This window comes from Dermacentor andersoni, chromosome 2 (genome assembly GCF_023375885.2).
Source record: "Dermacentor andersoni chromosome 2, qqDerAnde1_hic_scaffold, whole genome shotgun sequence".
NCBI classification, from domain to species: Eukaryota; Metazoa; Arthropoda; class Arachnida; order Ixodida; family Ixodidae; genus Dermacentor; species Dermacentor andersoni.
Window position 1 is genome coordinate 8,126,567 of NC_092815.1, and position 26,020 is coordinate 8,152,586.

Consider the following 26,020-nt stretch of genomic DNA (forward strand, 5'->3'; position numbering starts at 1 on the left):
TTCACTTTGGTGCGAGCAATGGCAAATGGAAATTAATGTTTCTAAAACTAAAACAATGACATTTAGCAGAGCCAGTAACGTTCATTTAAGTTCATATTTTATGAACAGCATATGCATAGAGAATGTGTCTACATTAAAATATTTGGGAGTCCATTTAACTTCTAACCTTACATGGAATGATCACATTGATGAAATAATTTCGAAAGCAAATAAAACACTTGGATTCATTAGGCGAAATTTGTATTTAGCAAATTAGTCAACTAAATTATTAGCTTACACAGCTCTAGTTCGCTCAAAGATTAAATACGCTTCCATAATATGGAATCCAAATCAGACTTACCTAATAAACAAGCTGGAATCTACAAAATAAAGCAGCACGCTTCATCACTAAAACATACTCTAGAACATCCAGCATCACGGCTATCAAAGAGTCCCTCCAATTACCGTCTCTAGAAACACGACGACTGTTAGCACTGCTTTCCCACTTCCACAGATTGTATCATACCCCGTCATCCTTTACAGCATCCCATATCAAACCCCCACAAAAACTTTTTCCCCGCCTCGACCATCCCTTCAAAGTGCGTCCCATGTTTGCACGTACGAATCTCCTGCGACAATCACCGCTCTTTCTAGCTATTCATCACTGGAATAAGCTGCCAAAAGAAATTGCTTCTATACGTGATCATTACTCATTTGTTAGTAATTTGAAGCGCAGTTTTACGCATGTTGGGTAAAAGCAGAATTTTATGCCTTTGACGCATTGTAAGTGTATCTACATGCTTTGTACGGAGTGTTGTTGTTGTTGTTTTCATCATGTATGCAATTCTCTTTCCTTTTTTTCTTTTTATATTTTCTTGTTGTATTCGGTGATCTTTACCACGGTGTTCTATATTGCCTTCCCCCCCCCTAATTGTGTTTGAAATATCCTGTTGTTAACCCCCCCCTATGTAATGCCCATAAGGGCCTTTAGGGTATCTGAATAAAAAAAATATCTTAGTGAAGGATAGCCGTGCACTCACCATATGCAGTCACGAATCCAGACACCTTCCTTCCGAACGTTTTCACCAGAACGAAGAGGCTACGATCTCGTACTTGTCGTCCAAGTTGGGGTCTCCAGGGTTGCGTATCCTAATCGCTGCCAGCCAGTTTGTTGCGTACTCCAGGGCAGCGTATCGTACTGCTGCCGAGTTGTAGCGACGCCTGCCTATCGAAGCTCGACCGACGTTACTATTGGGTAGCGTGGCGTTGTCGGCGGGCTGCAGGCATCCGGTAGGCCATGGCAACCGGGCAAGGACGAGACGATTTCTAGTGCGAAACTTGCACGGTTTATTCAAAGGTTGATGAAACATAATGAGAAGAGACTGAAGTGATCTAAAAAGTACATTTCAGAGCCCCTTAAATAGGCTCTCTACAATCGTGGGAGGGATCTTGCTTCCGTCCACGTCGCGTGACTGGCATAGAGTCTAATTCGCGGAAAGAGGACCCGTCCTCCTCCGGTTATACCGAGCCTGTGGTTATACCGAACATGCTGCAAGGAGGAGGGCGTCCCGCCTCCAGTTATACCAAGCCTCTTGTCCGGGAATTGCAGATGCTTGTCCTTCTTTTTTGGGCGTTGCTGGTTCGCGGAAGTTCCCCTGTTGGGTTTGACAGTTCGAGAAAAGGATCCCTCTAAAGTCGCACACGCACGCACAAAAGAGGCATGTAAATACTGCGGGGCTTCCGCCAGACCGGCATACACTTGAGGCGACCAAGACGAATTAGGAAGTCGCGCTTCATTTCGCTGAGGCATGGTGGGTGAAAGTCCTTTCTGCACGAGGTGCTAGACGCCAGCCGTAAGAGCCTTCACTCCTCGTTTCTGCGCTCTTTCACGCTCCCTCCTCGACTATGGCGCCGCCTACGCTGCTCGAGTGTAGCAACGGCGCCAACATGCGTTCCTCGACACTCTGTAGGCGCTTCTCGAGCAAAAATGGCGCTGACGCGCCGCGCGAGGGCCCACGTGATGCTTATTAGGCCAGTAGCGACCCGGCGTCGGCCTCGGCCAGAGCGCGCGAGGAGGAGACGGCATTCTTCAAAGCGTGCCGCACACTTTACGAAGTTTAAAGGGCTTTAATGCAGCGTCACCACTCCCCCGGTTGGGTGGCCGGAGATTTGAATTTGGAAAAAGCTATTTGGACCCTACAGATGCAATTTTCTCATAAACTGAGTCCTTTTTTGGCCCGAAACAAGCGTTGCGAGGTTTCCGGAATGATATTTAGACAGTCCACGTCGACTTCTTATTTGCCTTTACTGTCCCTTTGAGCCATCCAGCTTTCCTTGAAATTAGCACAGGTAGCTTAGCTGCGGAGTCAACGTTCACTCGCCTTTTCTAGAAAACCAGAAGCTCCTTACTTTTAAGAGGCTGTCAGGCAAGAGGCTCCAACTTTCATTCTCAACAATGTGGATGTCACACTCTTGCTATTTTTCACTTACATGCCATGCAGCATCAATTCACCGGGAAAAATCATGTAAGCAATTTCTGCTTGCTGTGCTAATGAAGCGAAGTTTCAACATTACTGTTCAAAGAAACAAGTGGTTCTTTTCTGCATCCAGGTCGACAGCCTATACCAAACTAAGCCATGATAAAACACAAAGAGGTATTTTAGGTGTAAAAGCTAATATATGCGCGAACATTAAAATAGGCGCTTATAGGCCTTTTAGACGTTTGAATAAAATGATCCCGTGCGCATGGTTTGTGTTTTAGTTAAGTAGGAAGAATAATGACGTGAGTAGAAAAATAGGAATTGTTGCCTGAACCTCGTGTCCCTAGTGATTACATTAGCAGATGGAATGCATTATATTCGAGGCTTTGTCTTATTTTCTTGTAATTTAGTGAGAAGTGTAGTGTTACACAAATACCACATGCTCTTATTGTGGTGTTGCATTTTGTGGCAACAAATACAGAAACATAAAAGTATATTGCTGCACACTTTCTTAGTAATACTGTAAACAGCACCATAATATAGTATGCAAGAGGTACGGAACCAGCTAAGCACATTATAATATATAGGTAAGCTTCATTTTCCTTCGGCCATAAGGCTGCAGCTGCTTCGTGCTAATTCAGATAACACACACGTATAGCTTATAGGGGTATTACTAAGGCTCGCGCGTGCGCACCTGACCCTTCTCTGGATCGCACAGCGCCGATGGAGCGGCAGTCGCTCGCTAGCACTTTCGCAGCAGCCCTAGCAGTCAGAGCTGTGACCCCTAACCCGCGGTTCGCAGTGAGTTGCGACCACGGCGGGTTCAGGCCAGGGGGGACAGGGTGAGTCTCGACCTGAGGTGTTTATTCACCTTAGAGTACATGTATACCAACTGGCAACAACAGCCACAACACATACAAATACAACACAAAACAAAACCTCAGCGGCGGAGCATTCCGCACGTCTGTGGTGAAATAAACCGCACAGTGTGGGAACCACAAAAGAGGCTGATAAGAGTTCAGCTCACCCAGAGTGGATCCGCGCTCGGGCCTTGGGGCGGTCAGTCGCTCACAAAGGCCGAGAGCAGCAGGGGGACGGCGTGCGGCGGTCTCAGCGGCTGAATTGAGATGCGGCCAGTCGCAAGCTCCTCAGCCGAAAGACAACGGTGCATCGGGGGAATAGCGCTTCTCCCCGAGCGGCGGAGAGGGAGTCTCCCCGGTTCCAAGAAAGGGAAAGGAGGGAACGGGGTGCCTTGGCTGCAGCGTCGCGGCCAGGCGCAAAGAGCAGCGGGAGCGGCGAAGGTGCCCTCTCCCCGCTACCCTCCGCGAGCGAGCACGTGATTATCGCGTGATAACCGCGTGGCTGCTCCGGAGATATCGGGATGCGCGTGCGATCCCCACATCCCCCCTCCTTAAAATAACCCTTTAGCCGCTAAGAGGCCGCCGTCACCTGAGGCTTTCCTGAGAGAGGCATGCTACTCCGACAGCAACACGGTTTGAGTCCATGTTGGTGAGGGAGCAGCTCTAGCTGCAGACCGTCGTTGTCGCCGTGTAGGTAGTCGCGAGCCAGGCCGGAACATTGAATAATGCCACGGAGCAGCTTGACAGCAACGGGATGTAGTAGGAGGCAAGAAGGCCGCTGGGTCCGGGTCACCTTGCGCCTCGGCGGCGTCACCTGCCTAGTCGGACGTGCCGGGTCCGTGGTGGCGAAAGGGTCCCTGGATTTCTCTTGGCTGTCTCGATCATGCTGACGCGATCCCCGAACCAGCCTCGAGATGGCACAGGACAGCTGTCTTCTGATGTTCCCGGAGGTCGTTCCCCTCTGGTACGGTCGAAGGCGTTTCTTTCTGTTCGTCCCGACACAGCTCTCTCTGTCGTCGCGCACCCTCGCGGGGGTCGGCACGCAAGATCGGCAAAGGCGCGCCGACACACCCCTGACGATGGCTTGCACCTCGCTGCGCAGCAGGGGTCCACTCTGTCCTTGCGGGTGAAGTCTTTCGCTCGGCCTTGCGGCTGGGTACTTGGTTGCGGGGCTCGCAACTCGGTCGCTGAGTTCTGCGGCGCGGTTCGGCGAATTCTGCGTCGCTGCGACCATTCCGGACCGGAAGTCGCCCGCTGCACCTCTCACCTCGCTGTTAGCCGCCGGAGGATCTTCTTTTCTCGACGCCTGTTGCCTGCACTGCGCTGCTGACTGCTTACCCATACAAAAATTTTTAGTAACATTTTATAAACCGTCTTTAGACAAATGTTACTAGAACCTATCGACATTCTTTAAACCGTCTTTAGACTCTGTAACAACTTCCTACTAACATCCTACCGACTATTGGCCACCGATATTGAATTGAAAGTATAGATATAAAATGTCGATAGAATTCTTACCGACTGCTTATTATCATATGTCGTTAGAAAGTGTCAACTGTGAAGCGACTATTTATTGACCACCTTTATACATCCTAACAACTTGCTAGTAACATCCTGTCGACTATTCGCCACAGATAGTTGACAGGATGTTACTAGGAAGTCGTTAGGATGTATAAAGGTGGTTAATAAATAGTCGCTTCACAGTTTTTAGGAAGTACATAAAAATTTTATTCAGAGGTAATTACTTTTGCAATTATATATTGCAAAAATAAGCTTTGATTATCTCTGAATAAAATTTTTATTTGCTTCCTAAAAACTGTGCAGCGACTATTTATTAACCATTTTTATATATCCTAACGACTTGCTAGTAACATCCTGTCAACTATCTGTCTGTGGCGAATAGTGATTGCCAAGTCGCTAGGTGTGGCATGCAACAGAAGAAGACAGGTTTCCATTTGTGCTTGAACACATCCATTTAATATCCCCGGGCTAGTAAGGAGGACGAGTTCTCCAGCTGCCCTGGAAGTAGGCTGAAATGTTGCGTTGTGTAGTCTAGAAAAGAGAAGAGAAAAAGCAATATATTAGTTTTGCTACAGTGACATTGCAACACACCATGCATCTGTTTCTTAAAAAGGAAGTGCACAAGAGACAAGCTTTCAACCCTGTGAGCTCTAAACATCTCCACCTGTTTTGTGCAAAGTCCTAAAAATGCATGAAATGACTGAATTAGTGCGTTAAAGCTGGGAGCGTGATGGATGTGCGTAACCCACCAACAGATGCACGACACACAAACTCTATCATACCAATTGTCATCTACAAACAAAAGCTGTAAATCAACTTCAGTTTAATGAACTTCGATATTCGTATTGTGACCAGTACATGGAAGTTTCATGTGTGAATTATCTTAGGAAAGGCAAGGTGCCAGTCATAACAGTGCTGCAGCTTTGCTTGGGCACAGGTACACAGAAGAGTTGACTTTTGTGTTGCACTTAAGAACCACGAAATGATACAAGCAACATGTAAGCAGTTGAACAGGCATTACGGACGTTCTACAGCAAGATTAGAAAATGCCTTTGCTGTGCAGGCAGACATTGTCAAAGTGAGCTTGTTACTAAACATGTTAGCTTTCCACAAGACAGGAAATTATATTATCAGTGCAATCATATGACCAGGGCCTCTATCACAAAAATACATATGCCAACAGTAATGACAATTTTCTAGTTATGGTGGCAAAGCTTGCATTATAGTATGCTATTATAATCAGGTTAATAGCTATTTTAGCAGGAAAGAAAGGAGTATACCCTAAGATAGCACTGAAATTGACATGAAAGGAGTTTTGTTGAAAACTGCACAAAGAATATTAAGATGCTTCTTTGTGACACACATACCTACTATGGTGTTGACCTTCTTGGAATCCAACGGATCCTTCTGAGGAAGGCATTTGACAGCCACCCAAAGAAGGACCTCCCTTCAACGTCTTCTATTGAAAAAGGAGCTTTAAGGAGGCCCTCCGCGAAGTGAAATCCTGAGTTGTTAGCATCCAGGCACAGCCTCTTCAGCATGCCCTTTTCAACGTATACACCGTCACTGATGTCTACCTGTGAAAGAATACAACAAACACAGATTCATTTTATACACGTTTGATCAAGGAATGGTTAGGAAGTAGGGTAAGGTTTGCAAAAACGGAAGTCGCTGCTTCTCGTTGATTCGGTTTAAAGAACAAAGCAGCCTTACGTATACCATACATGCATTGTACTGAGCTGTGTACTTTTACGTAAGACTAGAAAGTATTGGGAACTTCAATGCGAAAGAAAGACATGCATCTGCCTAGAATTAAGCAAATGTGTGCCACCCCTTGACACAGAGTGAGATCTGGTGCTGTTTTAGTGATTAGCAGACACTGAAAGCTTCAAGCCTCATCGAGTATTGGGCCAAGCTGTGCTCGATTAGTGACGCACAAGTGCTCGAGAACTATCAAACAAGATGCGATTGTCTTCAAATACAATTCTGACTTCCCCTTGCAGACATGCAGTTTTCAATTTACTGACTGCACTTGGGTGTAAAGATTTTGTCTGACAGAGTGAATAAACCACATACACAAGCAGCATTTTCATAGTTAGCATAGTCTTTAATAGGTACTGATACCTTCAATTTAGAAAGCCCTGTATATTGGGCCTCATCAAACTAATTTCACAAAAGGTTTGTCAAGGTAGAAGCATAGAGCTTTAGTCATTAGAAGCAGGCACGTACCCAGGATTTTTTTTCGGGGGGGGCCCACCACCACCTCCATCATCATCATCATCATCATCAGCCTGTTTTATGTGCACTGCAGGACGAAGGCCTCTCCCTGCGATCTCCAATAACCCCTGTGCTGCGCCAACCGATTCCAACTAGCGCCCGCGAATTTCCTAATTTCATCGCTCCACCTAGTGTTTTGTCGTCCTCGATTGCGTTTTCCTTCTCTTGGTACCCATTCTGTAACCCTAATGGTCCAACGGTTATCTAACCGGCGCATTACATGACCTGCCCAGCTACATTTTTCCTCTTGATGTCAATTAGAATATCGTCTATACCCGTTCGCTCTCTGATCCAAACCGCTATCTTTCTCTCTCTTAACGTTGTGCCTAGCAATCTTCGTTCGATCGCTCTTTGCGCTGTCCTTAACTTGCTCTCAAGTCTCTGCCTCATATGTCAGCACTGGCAAAATACACTGATTGCACACCTTACTTTTGAATAATAATGGTAAGCTTCCAGTCAGGAGCTGGCAATGTCTGCCGTATGCGATCCAACCTATTTTTATTCTTCTGTGAATTTCCTTCTCATGATCAGGGTTCCCTGTGATTAATTGACCTAGGTAAACGTACTCCTTCACAGTCTCTAGTGGCCAACTGGCGATCCTGATCTCTTGTTCCTTTGTCCGGCTATTTATCATTATCTTCATCTTCTGCATATTAATAGTCAACCCCACTCTTACACTCTCTCTGTTAAGGTCTCCAATCATTTGTTTTAACTCGTCTACATTGTTGTTGAATAAAACAATGTCATCGGCAAACCGAAGGTTGCTGAGATATTTGCCGTCGATCTTTACTCTTATGCCTTCCCAGTTTAATAGCTTGAATTCTTCTAAGCACGCAGTGAATAGCTTTGGAGAAATTGTGTCTCCCTGTCTGACCCCTTTCTCTACAGGTATCTCCCTGCTTTTCTTGTGTAGAATTAAGGTAGCTGTAGAACCTCTGTAGATATTCTTACGCGAAGAACGAGTCAGTAAGACGAGAAACTATTTACAGATTATATTTACAACAATGGTTGCAGCGCTGACCGGTTAGATTCACAGCGCGAGCCCAGTTCGTTCTTCCTCCTCTTTTCTGGAGTGATGGCGCCCACGCGCATCGGTCAAACAAACGAATACCAGACGCATGTAGCAATACGTTCCAAGCTTTTTACGTAAGCGTTCTGTACTCCTTGATTACGTAGTGCCTCTATGACTGCTGGTATCTCTACTGAATCAAATGCATTTTCGTAATCTATATAAGCCACATAGAGGGGCTTATTGTACTCTGCAGATTTCGCGATAACCTGATTGATGACATGGATGTGATCCATTGTAAAGTATCTCTTCCTGAAGCCAGCCTGTTCCCTTGGTTGACAAAATCCAGTGTTGCCTTTATTATATTGGATATTATTTTGGTAAATATTTTATATAATACTGGGAGCAAGCTAATGGTCCTATAATTTTTCAATTCTTTAACGTCTCCTTTTTGTGGATTAGTATAATGTCTGCATTCTTCCAGTTTTCTGGGACCCTTGCAGTCGATAGACACTTCGTATAAAGAGCCGCCAGTTTTCCAAGCATTATGTCTCCTCCATCTTTGATTAAATCGACTGTTATTCCACCTTCTCCTCCCGCTCTTCATCGTTTCATGTCTTGCAGGGCCCTTCTGACCTCACAGCTAGTTATAGGAGAGTCTCTGTGTCCTGTTCATTACTGTTTCTAAGTGAAGTATCGTGACTCTTCTGGGTACTGTATACGGGTCAGCTTAGAATTTTTCCGCTTGCTTTTACTATATCTTCGAGATTTCTGATGATACTATCCTTCTTATCTTTTAGCGCATACATCATGGTTTGTCCTATGCCAGGTTTCTTTTTTACTGATTTCAGGTTGCGTTCATTTTTTACGGCTTCTTCAGTCTTTCTCATGTTATAGTTTCGAATATCAGTTATTTTCGCCTTGTTGATCAGTTTTGACAGTTCCGCGAATTGCGTAACGCTGTGCGGCCGCCAGTCCCATACAACCGCGTAGAGCCCAGGACTCTGCGATTCTAGACGTACTGCGCTCACCACGAAAGGTTAGAAAAACAGCCACATAAGCACAGCACAGAAGTGGCTACGTGAGGCGGTTCGACCGATAACTGTAGAAGCGCCATTCAAAACAAGTAATTGTTCTCCACTTCCGGCGGCGTTTTCTCTACTTCCTTTTTTAAATAAAAAGATGTTGATCCATAAATATTCTCATAAACAACGGTTAACTTCCTTATTATTCGCTTTTGCTTGCAGTTTGGTTGTTGCCTTGGCTCTCTCCCTTAGTAGATCGCTTAATTTCTCAACTCCTTGCGATTTTTTGTTTCCAGTTGCCAATTTTGCACGAAAAGTGCTATACAATTAGGGAAAAACAGACGAGGTAACGGACGACAGTCATCTTGCTCATGGGCTTAAGGGTTATTGCAGTGTTTCATGATGGACGCTCTTTCACATTATTTTATTTCCCACCTTATCTAACCTATATCACGTGTATATGGTTCCGGGCATCTGCAGCGTCGCAGCGAGCCGTAACTCAAGGAAATAATGAAGCAAAAGGAAAAGTTAAACGCAATTGGCATTTTCTCCGGCCGCAACTCGTTCCATGAGAGTGCAGACCAGCTGAGTAACAGCCGCATCGCTCTCCTAGTCCCAGGATCAGCCTAAACAAAGAAGATTGAACTAACAAAAGCAACAGCTATGCGCGTGACGGTTGAATAGATGGTGACAACTGAACGCATCTCGAGTTAATCGCGCGGGTGCGGAATCTATGAGAAAAGTGTCCGTCACATTACAAGAGGTGCCGATAACTACCGCCATCTAAAAGGAGTGAAAAAGGCAGCATAATGCTGACCGATGAACAGCTGCCAAGTCTCAACATTGATCTGGCGGCGCTCTAGGAATGTGTGAGGAGTGGTGGCGTGGGTGGGGAGGGTGGGGGGGGGTATGCCACTTGATTTCGGGGGGGGCCCGGGCCCCCCCGGGCCCCCCCCTGGGTACGTGCCTGATTAGAAGACAGGTGAAATGAGTTAATTATTGCAATTATTACTGAAAATTAAATTTTAGACAGCTCATCCCAATGAGAAATTGATGCAAGCAGTTTGTACATGCCACATAAGCATTTAGATATCAAAAATAGGGATTAGAGAAAACCTTCCCTCAGAGGTTCAAGCAGCCAAGCCCTCAAGGAGACATAACTTCTTTTTCTGTAGGCAGAAAGACGCTCCAGTATTTTATTGACACATATATGTGCCCATGCATATATGTCATCTTTGTTGTAAACCTTTTTTTTCATGTACATGCAAGGTGTGTTTATAACATCTCATTGTGCACAAAATTTGCGTAATAATTTAAAGACCGCGATTTTCTAGCGATGGTATTCCTTTTCGCTATTCGTTAGTGGGCTGACCGACGCCCCGGCCCGTGCTACGTACTGCAGCTGCCGGCCGTTAGCGGTGGGCGAGAAGAGTGATGTAGAATCGAGGGGTAAGTATCGCTACAAAATCGCAGTCTTTAAATTATTACGCACTGCCGTAACCTACGATTGCAAGAGCTGACATTTCGTTATTAAGATTTGGTTGGTCTGTCTTTCTTAAAGGCCGGCGTCCGATTGAAATGTCTAGATTAAAAATGCACCTTGTTATTGTAACATCGGCCTATATCCGCTCTGTAACATAGAAGACAAATACGCGAAGACACTCAAGAACATAAACAATACACACAGGTTCTCGCGACGCGGACTTCCAAACCGAACTATATACATACAAAAATCTTCATACAAGCTTCTATCTGCTTAAGCGTCAAACATAGCAATCGTGTGTCAACGCGCGAAGCCCATGATACATCGACGCATACATTACACATGTACTGTACTTGCGGGAATGCCTATATAGCGAGTAACTTCTTGCCAGGAAACTACCGAACGAACACCAACTTTCAATGTGTTTTCATAATTGTGTGCCCATTCAGGCATAGCAATCAAGGCGGGTAGCAGAATGCAAGTACGCTGTAACATCAGAGGAAGCTTTCGTGAAATTGCTTGCTAAATGTGCACAGCAACATGGCTAACATACGATAAGAAAGCGCTTTGCTCTAGCTAGTTACACAACGCTCATTACGTAAATCATAAGCTTCAAGAATGTGCGCAAGCGCCAAACTTGCTTACCTTTCAAGACTTGGCAAACGCTCCTTCGTCTAACAGGTACAGAGGCACCGACGTTTCTCTGGCGCAAGCACTGTAGAACTTCCGATGAATTCCAGCTCCACAAAAGCACAACCTTCATCAGTCTTCCAAACTACCAGACTTTTCACGAGAGCGCGGGCAGGCAGCTCGGCAGAACAAAGGCAGCTCGGACGGGCACTGTACTAGGGCACTCACTGACGACACTGGTGGATCGCTCGAAACACACGGCGAACTAATGGCGTTACACGAGTCCGGAGGGTTTGGGATGGTTACTGCACACGACAAGGAGCATGTTTTGTCTAGGCACTTCTAAAATATAACTCAAATACCACCTTACTGCAAGAAGCATTCACTACAACCAACGTGGTGTGTCGACCAAACAAATACTGCAGTAGCGCCACTCTGCGGTTTTGTAGAAAAATATATAATAAATGAAAAAATTGCGTGTTTTTTCCTAATAACATTTGACAGAGTCCTTTAATAGATTTGTTTGGTCCAAAAGTGTGTACTTTGTACTTTGTGACACGAAGTTCAAGGAAATGTATATATAATAAAAACTAAGCGGATGTTGCCTTCAAGATTCGCATTTGCTTCAGGTGCATGCAGGTTGCAAAAGCACGGCCTTCGAGATCAGACTTTGTCACTCAACGGAAGCCGTAGTGGGAGGCGGAGAGGCATTTAGGCCCCAATCGTTGGGTTTACAGTGCCTAGGTAGGCTTCCTTATTTATGAAGAATATACGGTGACTTCAGCTCAACCATGAGCGAGCTATACAGACACACGCGGTACGATTCGGTGTCCGATCCGACGTGCGGCGCTGCATGCTACGGCATGAGCGGCGCGTAAGCTCCGCCCACATCTAGCTCCCCAGCTTGAGTTCATATCCACGTCGAGAAACGCAATATAAACAACTCTGCACAACACTGCTTCGCTTTACGCGAACGCTGTCGATAAAATTATGCCCCTGTGAGTGACAGAACACTTCACGACGGCGCGTTGTCCACTGACGGCTCCGCTAAAGCCAGCGATAGGGCCAGTAGGCATAGCTAGGCGGACGTTGCAGCCGACGGCGCTTGCGATCCAGCCCGAGCTCGTCGAAGAGTGCTTATTTTTGCCAAAACAATTAACACTGTACACTTAGGTCGGCCGTAATTAAATACAATTGGTTTACTCGACGCAGTCGTTGCGAAGGGCAAACGTGCAAGCGAAGCGGGCAGCCTCGCTCAGACGGTCGATGTGTGATGTCTCCTCGCGCAATGCCCTCGCGTCGCAGCTCCCGATCTCACCAGTAGCTTAGTGATAGTGTACAGGGCGCTGGTTTGAATAACAGGCACACGTTCGAGATAATTTTACTGAACTGGTAACTATCTCATGTCAGAAACAAACTGCAGCAGGCAAGGAAAAAGAATAACTGCGAGAAACCGGCCAGCCAGCACCGCCTCCGTGGAGGGAACGTCAGAGAACGTCACATGCCAGCCGCGCTGCCATTGGCTGTGGCCAGACGACGGTGCAGTTGTCGGACACGTCGGACGATGAAAATCTGCCCGGTTTGTCGCACGCCGGACGTCCGATCCGGCGCTTCGGCACGGCAAAACACCTCGATTCGGGCTGCAGTTTCGGCGCGTCGGACGCCGGATCGGACCGTGTGTCTCCCGCTTTAGTTGGCGAACACGAGCCGATCAGCGCGCCGTCCGTGCAGCTCCGTCTAGTACTATGGTGTATGGCCTACGGGCTTCTTTGACACCTACTGAGCACAAATTCATGATCACCGCTCATATACACGCTTCCCATGGCACTAGCTGTCATGTTTTCGAGAATACGTGCCCTCATCTTGAATTGGTGAGACCATATTTCCTCTTAGCGTCCGGTATTAGAAGCAATTTTTTTCTATGAACATTCTACTATCATCTGTTACTAGGAAGTTGATTAAAAATTAGGAAAACAGTTACTGTGCAAAAAAACATTTTTTTAAAGGCAGCCAGTCTTTGCATATTCATTTATAGTTCAGATGCTGTTATATGTTCATTTTCACTAAATCATTTTTAACAACTTTCTAGTTACCAGTGTTACTAGAAAGTTGATTGAAAATTGTGGAAATTTACACCTGTCCATGAAACAAGACTGTCTTGCACCAGCCATGTTCACTGAATAATTATAACCTTATTGAATATTATTCATCCATGTTTTGTAACTTGGGTTATGTACTTTTAGAACATAATTATTTTTATTGACTTCCTATTGAATCGTGTTTCTGAAAAGTTAAAATAGTGTGTCTTAACTTTCTAGTAACTTTCTTTTTACATACTGAAGTTAGAAAAGAAGTAACCAACTTTCTTTTGACAAACGTTACTAAAAAGTAAAAGTCAATAGGATGTTACTAAAGTTGATAGGATGTTGATAAAAGTTCTAAAGAAAGTAAGGAAGCATTTTTGTATGGGTACGGCCTGCTCGTCCGTACCGGCAGCGGAGACGGTCTTTCCTTTTTGCTTGATGGTTGTTGCACGGCTCCCGACGGGCGGTCTGCTGCTGCAACAATTCTGTTAGCCCCTCTCGCTTCTTCCAAAGAGAAAGCGCGTGCTCGCTCTGGAAGCCTGCATGCTAGACATCGGAGGAGCATTCCGTCCGGTATCGCGCACAATAAAATAGCCTCCGCGAACCGGACAGAGTTAGTTCTGCCGAGATCGCAAGTTATAACGCCGCACTGGGCTCGAACGTCGAGCTGTGCCACCCGATGCCGCTGCCTGCGGGCGCGGGAGAGCGTTCTCCTCGGGCCACTCGTTCCCTCTGTTGTAGTAGGGTTTGAGATCACAGACATGCACCGGTCGGCTGATCGGTCTTAACTTCAAGTCCGCCAGCCTGTACACGAGCGAAGAGACAGTCTCTCGCACCCGGTACGGTCCTGTCCATTTCGGCGCCCGAGAAGCTGAGAATTTCTTACTGGCGTCGCTCAGGACGTGATTCCGCCGCAACACCAGGTCGCCCACTTTGTAGTGAACTTCCCGATGAGAGCGGTCGTACTGCGCTTTCTGCTCGGCACGTGCAGTGCTCAGGTTCCGTCGCGCTTTTCGTAAAGCCTCCGTTACCTTCGCGCGCAGCCCAGTCGCATAATCGGCGCGTGCCGACGAAACAACCAGTTCCGTGCTGCTTCGTTCCTGTAGAGTAAGTTCTACCGGACTCAACAGCTCCCTCCCAAGGTTGAGGGTGGCGGGTGTATACCCAGTCGATCGATTCACTGTCGACCTGATAGCAAATCCAATTTCAGGAAGACAAGCGTCCCACTCATTGTGCGTCTCCGCAAATGCAACTAGCATGTGCTTGATGTTGCGGTTCACACGCTCAGTGGGATTCGCCTGGGCATGGTACGTGGTTGTTCTCCTGTGTTTAATGCCGAGAGCTGCACAAGAGTCCACGAAGAGTTTGGCAGTGAAGTCGGACGCATTGTCCGTTATCAGCTGCTCAGGATAGCCGAATCGTGTAAACACCTCGATCAGCTTTCCCATGATCACGCGTGCCGTCAGCTTCCGTAGGGGGAACAGTTCCACCCACTTGCTGAAATGGTCTGTGACTACGAGAAGGAATCGGTTCCCGCTCGGTGTCCTGGGGTAAGGTCCCATGACGTCACATGCCGCAATTTGCCACGGTGTTCGGCTATTGATCGGCTGCATGAGCCCGGGTGGGCGTCCACCACGCGGCTTCACGCGTTGGCACACGTTGCAAGAGCGGGCGTAGCGCATCACATCCCGCTTCATTCCAGGCCAAGTAGCAAAGCGGCACAACTTCAGATAAGTCTTAGGGCCACTTGCATGCCCAGCCAGGCACGTATCGTGAAAGTAGCGTAAAAGTGCTCCTCTCAGCGTGCGTGGAATCACCGCTTTGAAGGACTCATGTGTATCCTTCTCCGCGGGGATATATCTCAGCAGGACGCCGTCAGAGTCTAGCACGTAGGAATCCAACGCGCTCACAGCAATACCAGCTGTTTCGGAGCGCCGCGCACCCACAGCAATACCAGCTGCGTCTATGTGCGCCGCGGCCGCGCCGCCGGGCTCCCGGAGCCCCTCAAACACTTTCTTACAAAACGGATCCTCCCGCTGTGCCTCTAACAGCTCCTTTCTGCCGAACACGCTTCCCACTGAACTGACGCAGTCCAAGTGGTTCACGCTTTCGTCCCGAGAAGGGGGTTCTTCCGCCCTTCCTTCGGGACCAGCGCCGTCGAGCATTGCAGCAGTTACTCTGCTCTTAGGCTGAGTCACTGAGGAGTCACGATGGGTATTAATGTTACCCCTCCTGACGACCTCAATTGTCGCCGCGGTTAGTCCGCTCTCAAGCTCAGTTTCGGGCGAGGTGAGTTGAGTAGTAATGTTACTCTTCTCACCGTCAACGGGCGCGCGCGAAAGTGCGTCCGCCACAACGTTGTTCTTTCCTCTCCTGTAGCGAACGGTAAAATCGTATCGCTGCAGAAGTGCCCATCGCGCGAGCCGGCCGCTCGGCTCTCCTAAGCGCCTAAGCCAAGTTAGTGCCATATGATAGGTCTCAATAATGAATGGGACTCCATCAATATAGTAGTCGAACTTTTTGAGAGCGAAAATGATCGCCAGACATTCCTTTTCGGTCACGGAGTAATTTTTCTCTGCGGGAGTCAAAGAGCGGCTGGCAAAAGCTACCGGGCGCAAGCTACCTTCGTGCTGTTGGAGCAAAACCGCTCCTAGGCCAAGGTCGCTGGCGTTCGTATGAATGACAAATTCTTTGTTCAAGTCTGGTAGCCTTAACTCGGTGGTTTCCACGAGCGCTTTTACGAGGTTGCGCAGTGCCTCCTCTTGCTCGGGACCCCACCTCTACTGCTCACCTTTCCTCAACAGCATTGTCAAGGGGGCTTGCAGTGCAGCGCAGTTTGGGATGAACTGTCGATAGAAGTTCGCCAGCCCCAAAAAGCGTCTCAGTCCGCCTATGTCTGCCGGTGACGGGTAGTTCAATAATGCCTGAACCTTGTCATCACACGGTAGAAGGCGTCCGTTATCAAGTTTAAACCCCAGTAGCGTTACTCGGTTTGCTGCTATCTGGGTCTTGGTCGGGTTTAGCGTTATCCCCGCAGACCTCAGACGCTCCAACACGTCCCTGAGATGGCGTAAGTGCCCATCAAAGGTACGCGAGTATACCACAACATCGTCCAGGTAAGCAAGAGCATGGTGCCACCTTGCGTCACCCAAGACACGGTCCATCAGGCGCTGGTAAGTCGCAGGCGCACCGACAAGTCCGAATGGCATACGGGTAAACTGGAAAAGTCTCCTGTGACAAGTGAAGGCAGTCTTCTCTCGGTCACAGGGATCTACCTCCACCTGAAAGTATCCTCTGCTTGCATCGAGCGTAGTGAAGTACTTCGCTCCGCCTACGTTGGATACAATCGAGGGAATGCTAGGAAGCGGATATGCGTCCTTGCGTGTCACCTCGTTCAGGCGGCGATAGTCAACACAAAGGCGGGGCGTCCCATCCTTTTTAGGAACCAACACCACAGGAAAACCCCATGGGCTGTCCGACCTTTCAACAACGCCTGTATCGAGCAGTTCGTCCAGAGCGCTGTCTAGTGCTTTTCTCTTAGCCAAACTCACCGGCCGAGGATTACACTTCCACGGAGAGGCGTCGCCTGTCTCCATTTTGTGCCTGTATAGCGTAGTGCAACCAGGCCGCTCTGTGAATACGGCGTCATATTCAGTCAGAAGCGATGAGAGGCGAGCCTTTTCTTCCCCCGACAGACTGCTTGAGTCGTTCAGCAGCGGGTGGTATAGTTCGCCCCTCACTGCGGCACACTGTGCCACCGCAGCGGGGGTTAGGGGCTGTGCGGGAGGGGAGCAGTTCCCCTCCGCGCCTCTTTTCTCAGTGCGGTTGGCCGGACGGCATGTCGACCCGGCCGCAACCTTTCTGAGGGACCTTTTCGGGCAATCGTTTGGTCGGTCTGCGCGCGAAGCATCATCGAACGAAGTTGTCTCTGACGCTTTTTGAAATGAAACGAAAGGTTTCAGGGTGCCACATGCTCGCTCCCTATATCCTCCGTTGCAGACGTCAATAACAATGCCCGTCTTGGCGAGGAAGTCTCTACCAAGAATTATAGGAACCGACAGGCCGGGAAGGTGAGCGAGGCGTTGTCGCCTCACCCGTTTCTCCCACCGCACCACAAGCCTAGCAGCACAGCTCACGTGTGCCGTGCCGCTGGTGAGTCGGAAGGTCACATTACTCTCTCTCAGTCGGATAGCGTTCCGACGGAGATGTTCACACACCTCGTCGCCAAATAGTGAAGCGCTTGCTCCTGTGTCTTACAGTGCAAAAAACCTGCGCCGGGCGATTGTAACCTCTATGAGCGGCATTGGCGTGTCGCCGGGTGGTCCGAAACGACATGCCAGCGGGGCAAGGAGTTCATGTGTCTCACTTCGCGCCGCTTTAACCGCCGCCGGCCATGCAGCGTTGCTTACCGGCGGCTCCGCTCGTTTCCCGAAAGCGCGTGCTGTCGGTTCGCAGGCTGTCTGCAATCCCGGGCGAAGTGCCCCGGCTGGTTGCACCGATAACAGAGGAGAGCCGGCCTTTGTCGGGCTTGGCGTCCAGTGCCTCGCGCCGTTTGACCGTTGTTCCTCTCTATCGACTGCTCCCTTGCAGGCACGCTCTGCTCTGGCATCCTCGAGCCGGCATGTCGGCCACGATTCTGCATACCTCGGCCATCGGCAGCGCGTGCTGCACGCATGGCATAAGTGTACGGGTCGAGAGCTCGGTCAGATAAGTCCCAACCGTTTCTCAGTTGTCCGTCAATGAAAGCAACCGCACCATCTCCACCGGAACGAGTGCGAAAAGTGTCCCCGTTCCACGCGCATCGCGGCTCAAGTGCCCTCGACGCTGGGGGTGGAGGTCGGTATGAGCGCGAGGCGAGTATGTCCGCCTGTATGCGCTTTGCCTCCGAGGCCAGCTCATCCAAATCCCTGAACTTGCTGCCTCTTAGGTACGCTGCGAAGGTGGGATGAGCTTGTCGCGTGACTCTCTCCACCTTATCGCAGTTCGGAGCAGTAGGGTCAGCGGTACGATAAAGTTCGTCCATCGCCCTGACGTACTCGAGCAAGGATTCGTCCGGATGCTGAGTACGTAGCTCCAACTCGCGCCGCAGACGACGCTCGTAATCTGCGGGCAGGAATTCCTCGCGTAAGGTCGCTCGGAACTCGGCCAGCGTGCTAGACCGGTAGCCAGTAAGCCGGAACCAGCGGGCAGCGTGATCAGTTAACGACACTGGTACGACGCGTTCCAGTATCTCGCCATCGGACAGCCCCGTTGCGCGCTGGTAAGTCAGCACGCGATCGAGGTATTCGTTGACGCCAACTGAATCATGATACCCGTTGTAGGTGGGTAAGTCCACCCTCATTCTCGGTCTAGCAGCTGCGGCGGCAGATGTCAGCAGAGTGTTCTGCACGGCACCTGTCAACCTCTCAATCAAGCGCATCGCATCGTGCAAGAGTGCCTGCTGAGACTCGCTCTGGCCAGTAATGCCTGGCACAGGAGCGGGACGCGTTGAGCAAGTGTGCCGCAGTGGCTCCATGCTCTCCGCAAACTCTGGTGAAGGGTTCGGCGTAATGTGCCTCACGCCTTCAAGGGTACATCCTGCCGGAGAGAGCGGCTCATGTGTAGCGCTACCCTCTTCGAAGCTTATCAAATTCGCAGGGTTAATGTTCGCCGCAGGGCATGACTGAGCGGTAGCAGTTACCGCCGCTTCGAATTGTTGCCTGTTGGTAGCAACCTGCGACAGCGTATACAACGGCTGTAAGTCAGCCCCGTATGCTGCCATGGTTTGTTCGTGTGGTGGCAATCACTCACACAAACAAACTCAACCTGTCACACCTCTGGCCCCACGTTGGGCGCCAAATATAGGGGTATTACTCAGGCTCGCGCGTGCGCACCTGACCCTTCTCTGGATCGCACAGCGCCGATGGAGCGGCAGTCGCTCGCTAGCACTTTCGCAGCAGCCCTAGCAGTCAGAGCTGTGACCCCTAACCCGCGGTTCGCAGTGAGTTGCGACCACGGCGGGTTCAGGCCAGGGGGGACAGGGTGAGTCTCGACCTGAGGTGTTTATTCACCTTAGAGTACATGTATACCAACTGGCAACAACAGCCACAACACATACAAATACAACACAAAACAAAACCTCAGCGGAGGAGCATTCCGCACGTCTGGGGTGAAATAAACCGCACAGTGTGGGAACCACAAAAGAGGCTGATAAGAGTACAGCTCACCCAGAGTGGATCCGCACTCGGGCCCTGGGGCGGTCAGTCGCTTACAAAGGCCGAGAGCAGCAGGGGGACGGCGTGCGGCGGTCTCAGCGGCTGAATTGAGATGCGGCCAGTCGCCAGCTCCTCAGCCGAAAGACAACGGTGCATCGGGGGAATAGCGCTTCTCCCCGAGCGGCGGAGAGGGAGTCTCCCCGGTTCCAAGAAAGGGAAAGGAGGGAACGGGGTGCCTTGGCTGCAGCGTCGCGGCCAGGCGCGAAGAGCACGGGAGCGGCGAGGTGCCCTCTCCCCGCTACCCTCCGCGAGCGAGCACGTGATTATCGCGTGATGACCGCGTGGCCGCTCCGGAGATATCGGGATGCGCGTGCGATCCCCACAAGCTACAATATTAAAACTGCAACCATTCAAGCCAAACTTTCAGTTCTCTAAAAGACAGAAGGGCAGCTCAGAATTACAAGGTGCAGTACTTACAGGCTCAGATGATAAAGGACCCTGAAGCAAAGAAAATATGCCCCCAGATTTCTGCGTCAGTTTGCTGGACCACACCTAAAGTTGACCTGTAATGAAATAATGCATTGCACTTTTATTAATACCCTTTATTTCACCCAGCAAAGCACATTAGCTCTAATTAACAGCACAGAACTACAATCATGAATAATAGCCTCATATCTTCAGTAAACGCCAGTGTTCAGTCGAACGCCTTGGGGTTGCATCTCATCGGTGAGGGCGAATCTCCTTTCTCTCACGATACTATCCCCTTTTACCACACAGTCGTCTGCGGCAGCTGTTATTTAGAATAAATTTATCCGACGGACTCCCTCCGTATGCTCTGTAAACAAACATTGTAAATCCATTTGAGGCAATCGCTGCGACGAATTTGACATTGCTATGCCCTTTGCAGCTGCTAAATGTCTGTGCCCTGGCCCTCAGCTCTTTAGGGAGCCGCAAGAACACTTCTGTGCAATCAAGGATTCATGTGGTCAAGAATGCACCTGGTCAAGGATTCATCAACACCAGGTGCGAAGGTCAGATTCGTGGTTGCGGAACCACGCGTTCGCGACACCCGTCAGGTAGAAGACCGCGTTGTTCAACTTATGAGCATCGTCCCATTTGTTGTGGGCACTCACGCATTCATAACATGAGAGCCAGTCCGCGAAGTCGTTTTTATCGGAGCCGCTGAAGATTGCTGCACCTCGTGGACGCAGCGATCGCGAACAGAGAAAGGTGATGGGCAGCAGCTTCTGACTGCGGAGTTCCAGGATTGGGGGAAACTTAGCAACCTCCACCATATGTGAAAGGCGCATATATATATATATATATATATATATTTGTAAATGCTTGTGTGTGTGTGTGTGTGAGAGAGATTCGCGTATATCTTCTACAGCGTGTTTCCGTATATGCAATAAAAGTGAGACATGCAAACATCCAATAGAGAGAGTCAGTTACTAATAATCTACAGTAATACATCGAGGCGCTCTGCAGCACTGGTTTCTAAAGCTGAACCTCGGCAACCAGCGAAGCTTGCAGCGTCCCACACATGTAAGTGCAGTGTAAGACGCAGTGCCTGCGCGATAAATAGAAAGCACGCGACTACCTTATCCAGGCCGCATTTCCATCACCACCTGCGCGTCGCAGCTAGATTTGGGAGATAGTTTTCTCCACTACCTTATCAGCTACCTTGTCCAGACAGCTTTCACATCACTACGTCCGCGTCGGAGATAGCTCTTCGGAGATCAGAAATACAGTTGTAAATATGCGAGCGGGATGCGAAGTAGGGAATAGATCCTTCTTTCAAACGCTAGCCGGTACATTGGTTTCTTCGCAGTACCGCTCCGCCACTACCTTATCAACTACCTTATGCAGATACCTTTTACATCACTGCCTCGGCGTGGCAGATAGCTCTTCGGAGATCGGACTTACAGTTGCAAACATACGAGCGGGATGCGAAGTAGGGAACAGATCCTGCTGTTAAACATAGCCCGTACGTTGGTTTCTTCGCAGCATCGCTTCGCCAATACCTTATCAACTACCTTGTCCAGACAGCTTTCACATCACCGCCTCTGCGTCGCAGATAGCTCTTCGGAGATCGGAAATACAGTTGTAAACATGCGAGCGGGATGCGAAGTACGGAATAGATCCTGCTGTTACACATAGCCCGTACGGTGGTGCCTTCGTAGCATCGCTTCGCCACTACCTTATCAACTACCTCCCCGTCGCAGACAGCTCTTCGGAGATCGGAAAAACAGCTCCAAATATGCGAGGGGCATGCGAAGTAGGGAATAGATCCTTCTTTTAAATGCTCGCCCGTACGGTGGTTTCTTCGCAGCATCGCTTCACCACTACCTTATCAACTACCTTGTCCAGATACCTTTTACATCACCGCTTCCGCGTCGCAGATAGCTGTTCGGAGATCGGACTTACAGCTGCAAACATGCGAGCGGGATGCGAAGTAGCGAATAGGTCCTGCTGTTAAACATAGCCCGTACGTTGGTTTCTTCGCAGCATCGCTTCGCCACTACCTTATCAACTACCTTGTCCAAATACCTTTTACCTCACCGCCTCCGCGTCACAGATAGCTCTTCGGAGATCGGACTTACAGTTGCAAACATGCGAGCGGGATGCGAAGTAGCGAATAGGTCCTGCTGTTAAACATAGCCCGTACGTTGGTTTCTTCGCAGCATCGCTTCGCCACTACCTTATCAACTATCTTATCCAGGGAGATTTTACATCACCGAGTTCGCGTCGCAGGTGATTTTACATCGAAAATACCATTTTAAACATGTGAGCGTGGTGCGAAGTAGGCAAGAGAGTCTTCTTTTAAACGCTAGCCGATACGTTGGTTTATTCGCAGCACCGCTTCGCCACTACCTTATCAGCCATCTTGTCGAGGCACCTTTCACATCACCACCTCTGCGTCGTAGATAGCTATTCAAAGATAGAAAATATAGTTGTAAACATGCGAGCGGGATGCGAAGTAGGGAATAGATCCTGCTTTTAAACATAGCCCCTACGTTGGTTTCTTCGCAGCATCGCTTCGCCACTACGTTATGAAGTACCTTGTACAGACAGCTTTTACATCACCGCCTCCGCGCCGCAGATATCTCTTCGGAGATCGGAAATACAGTTGTAAACATGCGAGCGGTATGCAAAGTAGAAAATAAGTCCTTCGTTTAAATGCTAGCCCGTATGTTGGTTTATTCGCAGCATCGCTTCGTCACTACCTTGTCGACTACCTTGTCCAGACAGCATTTACATCACCGCCTCCGCGTCGCAGGTAACTCTTCGGAGATCGGAAATACAGTTCTAAACATGTGAGCGGGATGCGAACTAAGCAATAGATCCTTCTTTTAACCGCTAGTCCGTACGCTGGTTTCTTCGCAGCACCGCGCTCCACCACTATCTTATCAACTACCTTAGCCAGGGAGCTTTTACATCACCGCCTCCGCGTCGCATGTGATTTTAGATCATAACTAGCATTGTAAACATGCGAGTGGGGTGCGAAATAGGCAAGAGATTTTTCTTTTAAACGCTAGCCGATACGTTGGTTTATTCACAGCAGCACTCCGCAGCTAACTTATAAACTACCTTGTCCAGACAACTTTTCCATCACCTCCTCCGTGTCGCAGCTAGCTCTGGAAATTGTAAATACTGTTGTAAACATGCGAGCGCGGTATGAAGTAGGGAAGAGATCATTCTTTTAAAATTTAGCCCATACGTTGGTCTATTCGCAGCAGCGCTCCACTAAACACTAGCACGAAAATAGTCTTCCGAGGGAAATGTGTTCTCTTGAATTTCGAGGATGCATACCTTCATAGAAGCACCAGCACAGAAATGACGCAGCACTACGCTGGAAGTGTCATCTTGTAAGCGCGCGATAACAAAACGTTGCGTCGCGCAAAGATGGTATTTCGAAATTGTGCAGCTCTCGTAGAACATACAAAATAGTTCACCCATTTGCACGGACGCGTCTTCCCGAAAGTCGGTATCTTCCGTGTCGATTTGGAGACTGCCGGCTAGCGAGGTCGGTGGTAGGTTCTCGGCAGTCCTCTGAAAAAGCGCCCCCAAGTGCTAACGTTTCGGTCGATAAGACGCTTCTACATACCTTTTTTTTTGGTTGTTGACTGTCATGCTTTACTAGACGTCGACGTCCTTTAAGCACATATATCGAATAATTTTGTATCATCTAGTAGGAGACGTTTCGAGAGCTAGGTCTATAGGCCTTACCTTTCTCTCGTATCCGAGAGGCGAATCATAGTCACGGGGTTTCGATGGCGGCGCTTGCCGTCAGCAAAATGCACAGCGCACAGGCGGAGCGTGTGTTCTGTGCAAGGGACGAAACCTTTTCTATTCACTGCTGCCATACACTGTCTCTTCAAATTCGAATTAGCGGAAAAACTATGCAACTATTAGATGTGGCAGCCGCACTCCTCTTGCACCCCGTTATGCGCACCGCACAGCTGTTTTCTTGCAGAATTCCTCTTGTTTCAGTTGTTACAACCATAAACAGCGCAGTGATGCCTTGTTGATAAAATGTTCTGAAATGAGATCCCAAAATTTGTTAATAAGCACAAAACAGCTCGCGCATCGCACAGGCACAACACCACTTAAACAGACAACTCGCTTGCGGAGCTGCCCATAGGCCAGCTACTCTCGTTATCAGGCAACAAATAACGGCTTCCGACTCACTGGTTTGAGCTTGCCGTTGCAAACGTCTATACATAGCAGACGCACGAGGTCATCACCCCAAGATTTTCTCTTCTGTGATAGGCCTGCCACCTAGGTGCCCTAAAGCTGTCCGGATGATAATACTCTCATCTTCGTATGTAGGGCTGTCACACAGGAGATGTTTGATGGTTTCTTCAACACCACATTTGCTGCATTTGACACAGTCCACCATTGAAATGAGGAATGTGTAGGCGATTGCGAAAAAAAAAAGAAACTTCTTGTAGCAGGCGGTGAAGTAACGTTTCTTCCCGTCTAGTTAAAGCTGGTAAAAATTGTGATATGTTACGTTGGCCCGTGGCGTGTAGGCGTCGGCTGGTGAACTATGCTATATTCCATTTTCTAAGAGTAATAATATGGGCAAGACCGCTGAGGTACCACGCTTCATCCGTTCTCGACCATGGTATTGAGATGTTTTCAAATTCTCCGTGCGCCTCACGGGCAGCTTTGTCGGCACTTGCCAGTAATGTAGCAGTGCCCAGGTAGCCACTGAGATATTAGGCCATGGCCTATGTCCGCCACTTGATGGTAGTGTTATCGTATGTCTGCCACCAGTTGTTGAAGTGGGCTGCGGCGCAGAGCTGACAGGAGCGATTGCAGAGCTCCCTTTCAGTTACATAATATAGCCGAGTGATTTGGTGACTGTTGATTCGCATAAAGCGCTGCGCTACGGAGGGCAGCAAGTTGGGAACCTCTCGTTGTTGTGACGTGGGTGACCTTGAACTTCTTGCATATTGACATCGACGGAATTATAACCGCACCAGTAGACCTGGGCAGAGTCGAAGAGCCATCTACATCAATGTGAGTTTGGTTGGAGTAGGAATCATACAGTAGATGTAAAGCAGCTTGATTCAGCGCATAAGTTGGCAAGTTCGACTTCTTTCCAACTCCAGGAGTGGACAGCCGCTCTTGTGGTTGCCGGATACACCGCAAAGGAGTCGGTGGTCTTGCTGCCGGCTTGAAATCGGATGAAGGAGAGGAACGGTAGGTGGCTACAATGGTTCATAAATTTGTCTCTTGTCTACTTTTCTATAGAGAAGCAAGGCGTTCAGACTGGTGTTGGGAAAGATGTTGAAAGTCGGTTCTAAGCATGTCTGCTGCGATATACGTACTGATATGATATTCTCTGGTGATGGGAATCGTTGCGGTTGTTGAAGCGCATCGCAGTAGACTAAGACTGGCTCTAAGCGCTTGGGCTTACATGCTATCAAGCCCTCTGAGATTTGTCTTCCGGGTGTTATGATTGCCGTAGAGAACGTGCTCTTGGTCACGCGCAAGAGTACAATGAGGAAACCACGATAGGAAGAGAGTCGGAGGACAGTCCCAACGCGATGCTAGGTGCTGCTATTTTTCCCGAAACAAGCTTCTCCCATCAGAGAAGAAGCGCGACGAAAGGAAGAGTAGTCATTCCAAGGCAGGCCACGACGACGCGAAGGACTCGTGTACGTTTTCTGGAAGAAAGCCGCCACGAACTTCTGTCTGCCCTCTACTGAGGAGCAGCGGAGAAGACCAGCTGAGAGTAAAAGGTCTCCTCTCTTATTCTCACGGCCAAACCTGCTCTCTGCCTTTGCACCCGCTGGAACTTAGGGTGGGGTCACCGGTCCGATATTCCGTCTGTGACAGTGTTGTATGTGCTTTATTCGCTGTCGTCCTGCTGGGTGGTGACCTGTGTGCGATTGGCTACCGCCAGGAGGACGCGTTGGAACAGGGGTGTTAAATGACGGTGCGGAGAGAAAACAAGCGGCTCTGG

General features: G+C 49.0%; 1 long non-coding RNA gene across 1 annotated transcript; it reads right to left on the minus strand.

Moving 5' to 3' along the window:
* Positions 1–5,273: 5,273 nt before the first annotated feature.
* Positions 5,274–11,404, minus strand: LOC126543022 (uncharacterized). Its single transcript, XR_007601910.3, has 3 exons — positions 11,280–11,404; positions 6,208–6,417; positions 5,274–5,371 (listed from the first exon to the last, which is right to left on the minus strand). It is a non-coding gene; the product is annotated as an uncharacterized lncRNA (long non-coding RNA).
* Between the last annotated feature and the right edge of the window lie 14,616 nt (positions 11,405–26,020).